Genomic DNA, 9,248 nt, shown 5'->3' with positions numbered 1-9,248 from the left:
ATGGATGTAGTGAAGCAGGACATGCAGAGGGTTGGTGTGACAGAAGTGGATGCTATAGTGCAAGAGGGTGGCTGTAGCTCAGGTGGCAGAGCACGTCAGCCACTAATCAGAAGGTTGGTGGTTCGATCCCAGGCTGCCTCCTGGCTGCATGCCAAATATCCTTGGGCAAGATACTAACCCCATGTTTGCCTACTGGTGGTGGTCAGAGGGCCCAGTGGCCGGCAGACTCGCCTCTGTCAGTGCACCCCAGGGCAGCTGTGGCTATTATTAAATTATTCTGTTATTATATGTTACCTTATATATGTAATCAAAGTAGTTGAATTAGAATACTGCTGTAGATCACATTATACCCTTTAATATAGAGTGTGTGAGCTGTATGTAGTTTAGTTCTCATTATACTTTTGAGTTAACAGAACATATTCACATATTAGTTCATTAGATAAATGTGCATCACTCTGTATCCTTGATCTGCTGGGAATGTGTTACACTGTTTTCTTGACATGCTTAATTGTTGAATCATGAAGAGAAGGTTGTAAGCAGGAGACTCTGTGTCTAAAGACAGGGGAGATAGATAGACCACATTCCACACCCCCACCTTACAGAAAGCAGAGAAACAACTGCCGAGGTCATAACTTAGGCGCTGTAACAGAGAAAAAATGTGATGTTTTGGCTTTTACGACTAGCTGGGGGCCACTAGAGACTATAAAAAGCTGAGCAACCCGTCACCATTTTGAGACATGTGCCTGACCCTCTGGTAGCATCTCTCCCGTCCGGACGTTGTAATGCTCTGACTGTTGAATTGTATGGAAATAAATGATTGTTGATTGAGCATTGATACACCGAGTATTGTCCTTCCTTCAGCCCAAAGATTCAAAGAATTGGGAGAATTCAACAACTTGGTGCCGTGTGACCCGGATCTTTGGTGTGCTGAGGAGGTGCAGATTTGACCTTTGGTGAGATCGTGAGGCGAGGTGAACAGAGGACCGGTCCAAAAATAGAAAGGTAAGCACAGCCTGTTGTATTATAAATACCAAATGTGCATATTGGGCTTTCCAAATTAATCTGTTCACTGAGTTACACGTATTTTCACAGTAAATTTGTCGGTGTCTGGTTTTTGGCGCAAGATACTAACAACATAAGTTGAGGCTGAATTCCAGTGTGTTAAATAAACTGCTTCTACCGAGAAACTAATAACATACTACGTTGGACTAGTTGCAGTAAACTGCTTCTACCGAGATACTAATAACATACTACGTTGGACTAGTTGCAGCCACTTTACCTTCCACATTTAATTTTGTCTAATACTGGCTTCTGTAGCAATAATACATTAGAATTTATTCTGAAGACGCGGCCATTAGTTCAGTACATTGAAGTCGAGGTTTGAAGTTTGTTTATGGTGTCGGTTACGTCCTGGCTCTTGCCGGCTATGAAATAGAAGTTGATTTAAGGAAAAGCAGATGCTGGCTTCACGGTGCGGTTGAACGCTGGCAACGCGAGAGCGAAACACGTCCGTAGGTTTGGTTTATGATACGGCCGTGTTCCGGTGGTGCGGCCGTGAAGTGCAGTAGTGGTTGGTGCTAATTTTAGTACATTGAACAGAGGCTTGACGGTGGTTTGTGGCGTCAGTCGAGTTTTTTTTTTAAGGGCTGCGGTCATAAAACAAAGTAAAATTTTACTTGCCAAGAAGTACATAGAGCAAAACCTGGTTTATGATGTCGGGTATAACTTCGGGGATGCAAGCATCACTTTTATGATGCGACTTTGCCCCGTTGTGGCGGTCATAAGCGCAGAGAAAGGGGTATTTTGGTCTATGGTGCAGTGTGCTTTAAGAAGATCTAATAGTTGAGCTCAGAGGTTTCTGTGTAAAATTCCCGCTGAGGAAAAGTGTTGTGTGTGAGTGTGAAGGCGCGCTCTGAGTGAGAGTGTGTGTGAAGCTGCGAGGCGCGCTCTGGGTGCTGTCTTGTGGGTAAAGCGCGCACTGAGTGAGAGTGTGAGTGAGGCGCGCTCTGAGTGTGTTTTTTGTGTGAAGTGTGAAGCGTGAACACAGTGACAGTGACGGTTGATGTGTTTGATTAGGAGGACATTAGAGCAAATACACATTTTAGGATCAAAGGTTGATGCCTAGTGTACCTGTGGAACATTTTGCCTATGGAGTAGCGACCCTCCTGTCCGTGGACGCGTGGCCAGGACCGGCGTCGTCCGGGTGCCGAGGTGGTGACTTGGGGAGGTGAGGGCCCCCGCATAGCTACGGATATAACACTGGAACGGCCGTGTAATCACGGGTTCACATTTATTCCGGACTAGAACAAGACACATTTTGCGAACAAACGTTGAGTCTAGATTAGTAAAGAAAAATAAAAAGGTTGAATTCCTCGTTTCAGTGGTTGAAATTGTTGTGTGCCTGTCCCCTGACGAGTGTGAAATTAAAATAAAGAGGGAATTTGGAGCCACATAGAGATAGATGGGCATAATTGGGTGTATTACTCTGTGGTGTAATAAAAATAAAAAGGAGAGATAGTAAGAGGTGTGCAGTGGAGAATTATGGAGGAGTACAGGGAGGAATGTGTTGGGAGACTGGCGTACAGTTTACGCTGTCAAGGTAGGCGGGTTGCCTGCTTATCTGTTTAACATGTGATGAAAATGAAATTAAATAAATCTCTTAGTGTGTTAATACAGGAAGCTGCGGACCTGGACCAACTGCCCCCACAAGCACAGCGGTCGAAGCAAAATTATAGGTAATGGGAACCACACCCAGCACGAATCAGCAGCTGTGAAAAAGACAGCAGCGAGGAGAGAATTAGAGGAGAAATTAAGAGAAGTTTTAACACATAAAATTGGGGCCAACGGACTTGTGGAGGTTGGGAAGGCGTCCGGAGCATCACAACAAAAAGGTGAAACAAAAACACACAAGCAGAGAAATCTGAGAGAAAGGCTCCTTTTAAGGTAACGCCTAGTTTGAGAAAAGATAAAATTAACCTGCTTTTATACAAATGCACATACACGCAATGAAGAAACAGCTTACACTCATGAACACGTGAAGATTTTCCAGCAAGGTTAAAGAAAAATTAACATACTTAAATGATGAAGTCTATACATTACTGACAAAGAAACCCTCTGGGTTGCAGGACAACAATTTAACTAAAAAAAAAAAAAAAAGGAACACTGGTCTAACCAACCAGGCAAGACACAACAAATTTAGTGGTTAAAAGATTCAAATTGTGACATGTTTTCTGTTGATTGATTAATAAAAGTGATTACTGAATGAAAGAAAGTTCCTTTTTTGGGCTTTTAAACATGATCTTAAGAATTTTAACATATACCGGTGTTGTCCTGTCAACTTGGTGGGTTAGGAGTTGATTATATCGGGAGACAAAAAAACAAAAAAAAAAAAGGGGGAGAGAAGGCTGACACAGGGCCTGACCCCATTGTCTCCCCTCTGAATAACACAGCCAACACAACATCATTTTCCTGTTCGTTTGTTTTTGTTTTTTGTTTGTTTTTGTTTTGTTTTGTTTTTGTTTTTTCTATACATATTTAATTACAGGCTGCTTTGCCGGCCCTGAAAGCCGAGGCTGACTGGACTCCTGCTCTCCCCCATACGTGACACTGACCAAATGCTGCAACAGCTGGACCCACAACAACAACCTGAGAATGTCAACAGACCTGCAGGAATGTGATCTCATGCAGCCGAGACGGAGAGCACTAAACCTAAGGCCCGTTTCACTACACGGGGGAAAATTCCCAGACTGCGTCAGCTGACAGAGCTGTGACGAGACGCCCGCCAAGCCCGAATGAAAAGTAAGGCCGAGCGAAAGAATGCTGACCTTGATAACTTTGCATTCACACTGTGCAGGACAGTGATGGACCAACACGGATGATCGGGTGGCGAAAAAGGGCGTGACCGAGACAAGAGGAGTAACTGAGGACAGAAGGCACCTCAGAATGGACAAAAACACAGAAGAAGATGCAGGTTTCACCTGCGGTGAACATCGACACTGGAGAAAGGACTGCCCCAATTGGGGTCAGAACCAGGACGGACTGAATTTTGAGCAGCAGCAGCAGCAGCAATGGTCGCAAACAAACTGAAAAAGGAGGGGGGCAGGACCCCAGGGCATGCTTCAGGCCGTGGTTTACCCAGAACACCAGAACAGGAAAGTGATGAACACAAACACCCACACACACACACACACACACACACACACACACACACACACATCTACATGCACTGACTCAGAATGAAGAGAAACAAACACACACACACACACACACACACACACACACACACACACACACACACACCACACACACACACGTCTCCAAACACACAGATTCAGAATGAAGTGAAATACACACATGAACACGTGCACTCGTTGAGTGAGTGAGAAATGACACACACACACATATACACACACACACACACACACATACACACACACACACATTGGAATGTTGATTCACTGAGAAGTGATGCACACACATACACATGCACACGCTTGTGCAATGAAGAGTGATCCACACGCACACACACATACACGCTGATGCAATGAAGAATGCTTTGCTTATGCTGATATGCAAAATGCTGCACACAAACATCCCAATGCATAATTTTTATGAGGAGCCATTGATTACCATTAAATACTTAGAATGTGTTATATGTCACCCAGAGGGCATTTATGTAGATTTTAGGAATAAGGTCTAAAAAAGTTTGGTTATGAAAACAATGTCTGTGCGTGATGTCTGTTTATGGCTCAAGGCCTTGACTGAATTCTTTGCTGTGCTTCACACAGCCCTGATGAGGAACAGTGGCACAGAGTGAAATTGATGAATTAATAGTGTAAGTTTAGGTTGGAGTACGGCATTTTCTGTGATTGAGTTTTAATTCAAGGAGGAACAAAAGGTGTTACGGCACCTGAGGTTCTCATTCCCACACAATATTGTCCCGGCAGGAAGCAAAATGTTCCTGTGAATTTCTGGTTGATTGTTTGGTTTTGTTTAGCGCTAGCTTGATTTTATCAGTGAGCTTTGGCTTGTGTTCTTTCTCGTAAGCGAGAGAGGGATAGTTTTATGCTTGGACATGTCTGCAACGGGCCCTAGTTTGTGTTATTTTAGTAGTATTTTGTTGGTTATGTCTGTTTTCGTTTTTGTTACAGTGCACTGGAGAAAAAACATCTGAGAGGTGTGATCCACCGGTGGTGATATGTTGATATTTTGTGAGTTCATGATTTAACAATCAGCTCTTTAAACAAGGCCTGAAAGATTGAAATTTAAAGCGCTATAAAATATTATTACTGTAAACAGTTGCAAAGTGTGCTTCTCCATGATTGTAATTGGCTTGGGAGAAATTCACTTATAGGGAACACTGATCTAAAAGGATTGCACCGAGTCAATCCGGCCCAAAAAACAACAAGGAATTGTTTTCCTTTAAAATGATGACGTCATCTTGCTGATGATGGAGGCTCGAATAGGTTGCGCGGGAGACTCCATTATCAGCAACATCTGGTATGAATGTGTATGGAGGTATGCATGCGAATGGACTGTGATGGACTGACGACTAAAAGTTTTGACTGACTTGATACTGAGACAATGACTGCACCCACTTTAGGATTAGTAAATGCCAATAAACAATTAATAAACAATTCACCCAGCCGACAAGAGAAGGGTGGATGCTTCGCTTTGTTTTGTTTTGTTTTTTCAGGAGCAGGAGGATAAGAGAGACTGGAGGAGGAGACTCTAGCTTCACATAAGTATGAACTGCAGACTTAACACTGTGGTTGCTGATTTTGAGTTACCGATGTTTGCATTAAGAAAACTGTGCTATATTAGCTGTGTTTTGAGTAAGGTATCATGTTATATTATTGGGAATGCCAAATGCTACAGTGGAGAAGACTTTTGATACCACTCATGACTGGAATATGTTATTATTAACCACAGCAGGCCACTGTAAAAAGTCAATTAAATTTTATAGAGGAAAATCGCCAAAATTGAACAATACCTATGAATGACTGGCCACATTCAGAATAGAGATATGCAATAATAAACATTGGTCCACATGAGTTAGGTTCTCACTTGAAATAGTAAGTTATTAGATGTAGAATATAATTGACAGGGACATTTGATAGGATGTGGTACTGAAAAAGAACAAGAGCAAAGTAAATAAAGAAAATATTGTGTTTAGTTTGGATAAATTCAAATTAAAATGTACCATTACACTCAGAGGATCAATATGAAATAAAACATATGCAAAATTTGTAGGAAGTACATGACTGATAACTGTTCTGTCCTGAGCGTTTGTTTCCAGAGCACCCACTTGACCACACCAACAGTTTCTCGCCACCGAGGAGGGGTACTTGTAAAAAGAATAAAATAAAAATCTGAGTTTAACAAAACATTTCAAATGTAAACATCAAGCTTACCTTTCTTTTTCCATGAAATGTGCTTGTGGGCACGCCAGCCATTTTGAAAAGGTGGGCAAAACAATTGGCAAGGCCACACCCCCACACATGTGATATAATTTTAAAGGTACTGTTGCCCTCTCTAAGAAACATCAGGAATTAGAGGAGTGGCAAGTAGAGTATGCGAGCTACAAGCAAAAACTAAAATGTGTACTACAGTGTGCAAAAATGAAATACTGGGTCATCAGGGGGTCATGAGGGACATTTATAAAACTAAAAGTCCCACTAACCTTAAAGTGCACTTGAAAAGCTCACACAAGAAGGCTAACCTAGCTTACCTAGAAGACCTCATCAGGGGGAGCACACTCCCCCTTCTTGAAGAGCTCACCCACTCAACCCGCATCCCCAGAAAACAGCTAACCCCAGATAAGGCAGCGTGATGTATCCCGAGATAACAGGACTGGGACATCTAAATAAAGGTGTGAAACAATCACCTTCAAAAGGTTATCAATTCACTTGAACCAAAATTAGGACCACACGGTGCGGCAAGAGTTAATAGTCTCAACACCCAAGGATAACCAGAAGAGCATGACTGATATGATGGAACTGGGATTTTGTTACACTTAATTTTTGCAAAACACAAATAAAACTAAATTGAAACTAAGGATTTTCAGAAAATAAAAACTAAACTAAACTAGCAAACAATTGGTAAAAAACTGATTAAAACTGATGAAAATTGCAAAACTATTACAACCCTGGTCCAGACTAAGATGGTGTTGGACATCTTCAGGGCAGAAAAGGGTTGGTGTGACCAAGGTGTGGTTTGGCTTGTTGTATGTACATTTCAAAATGTTACAGCTCTGGATGGACCAGTTATCAGATATGATGTCACTAACCTTCTCTTTTAATTGTCTAGCTCCAATGAATTGACACATGGGAGTGTGTCAAAAAGGGGGAGTTGAGTTTGAACATCAAACAATGGTGATATGAAAATTTCTATGAGTTTATTTTTGTGTTTAATAAATTAGCTATGGTAAAACTTAAGCTTATAATGTGTTAGACTTAGAAAGGGTTCACTAATTTTTGATTTCTTTTACACACACATAGATTATGATTAGAATAAGTCCTGAACATAATATTTTGAACCAAATTTGAATCATTAGAAGAACAATGGATAACAATATTAGATTATCAAGGCTAGGGAGAGAGGTGTTTTGGTTTTCTGTCTCTTGCAGAGAAAGGAACAGACACCAGACGGGGACCCGGAGATGTGAGGACCCTTCACAGCAGGGACAGATGTAGGGACTGCCGAGACAGCAACTGGGGTCAAGTGTCATGACGTTTGGGCTCCTGGAGAAGATGGATCCCACAAACACAGCAATAACCATGAAGGGGTTGGCGAAAACCAGGAACACCAGACCAACGAGGTTCAAGAGGCTCTTGGCAAAAAGGGGGACACGCCGGTGAACCCAAAACACACAGATCCTTGTTTGAAATCGGGGCAGAATAATCCCCAGAACTGTGCAATGACTAAAGGGTGGTCTAACCCCGGAGGTCGAAGAAAGAAGCTGAGAATCACCCAACTGGAAGACACTGGTAGCTGCAGCAATAAAAATAAAGGTTAAAAGCTCCTTAGACAGAGGTTCTAGTCTAAGTACATTTGAAAGGTATAAGGGGGCATTAAAATGGGAGTGGAAAACTGGAGCACCAAAATAAAGCTGTGGGAGAATTGGGGAGTGATGGGAGAGTCATCTGTAACTGCTGTTATGGTTGTAAATCTAACTTTGCTTGCATCTGAACTGCATGAACACAGAGGTCATCCCACATATGGTCCACCCGTTAAAGGGGGACAGAGGGCCTCAGGATCAAGAAAACTTGGACCTTGCGACCCTGGAGTGCATGTTGTAAGTGATCTCTTTCAGAGATCAAAAGGGGGAATTATTAAATTATTCTGTTATTATATGTTACCTTATATATGTAATCAAAGTAGTTGAATTAGAATACTGCTGTAGATCACATTATACCCTTTAATATAGAGTGTGTGAGCTGTATGTAGTTTAGTTCTCATTATACTTTTGAGTTAACAGAACATATTCACATATTAGTTCATTAGATAAATGTGCATCACTCTGTATCCTTGATCTGCTGGGAATGTGTTACACTGTTTTCTTGACATGCTTAATTGTTGAATCATGAAGAGAAGGTTGTAAGCAGGAGACTCTGTGTCTAAAGACAGGGGAGATAGATAGACCACATTCCACACCCCCACCTTACAGAAAGCAGAGAAACAACTGCCGAGGTCATAACTTAGGCGCTGTAACAGAGAAAAAATGTGATGTTTTGGCTTTTACGACTAGCTGGGGGCCACTAGAGACTATAAAAAGCTGAGCAACCCGTCACCATTTTGAGACATGTGCCTGACCCTCTGGTAGCATCTCTCCCGTCCGGACGTTGTAATGCTCTGACTGTTGAATTGTATGGAAATAAATGATTGTTGATTGAGCATTGATACACCGAGTATTGTCCTTCCTTCAGCCCAAAGATTCAAAGAATTGGGAGAATTCAACACTATAATGTAGCTTGCCTGTGTGTGAATGGGTAAAGCGCTTTGGGGTCCTTAGGGACTGAGTAAAGCGCTATACAAATGCAGGCCATTTACCATTTTTACCAAAAGTGTCCAAGTCCAGTCCTCGAGAGCTAATGTCCTGCAGCATTTAGATGCTTTCCTACTCCAGCACAGCTGAATCAAATGGTTAGTTTACCTCTTCAACATGCCATCAAGTTTGGCAAAGGCCTGATAACAAGCCATTTATTTGATTCAGGTGTGTCGGAACGAGAATGCGTCTAAAAGCTGCA

General features: G+C 42.1%; 1 long non-coding RNA gene across 1 annotated transcript; it reads left to right on the top strand.

The window, feature by feature from the left end:
* The first annotated feature begins 270 nt into the window (after positions 1–270).
* Positions 271–8,901, top strand: LOC308409783. Its single transcript, XR_013974080.1, has 2 exons — positions 271–779; positions 862–8,901. It is a non-coding gene; the product is annotated as an uncharacterized lncRNA (long non-coding RNA).
* Positions 8,902–9,248: the final 347 nt, after the last annotated feature.

The sequence above is a fragment of the Rhamphochromis sp. 'chilingali' genome (genome assembly GCF_963969265.1).
Source record: "Rhamphochromis sp. 'chilingali' genome assembly, chromosome: 14".
In the NCBI taxonomy this organism is placed as follows: Eukaryota; Metazoa; Chordata; class Actinopteri; order Cichliformes; family Cichlidae; genus Rhamphochromis; species Rhamphochromis sp. 'chilingali'.
The sequence above is the reverse complement of the archived record's forward strand: the minus strand, read 5'-3'. Positions and strand labels throughout refer to the sequence as shown.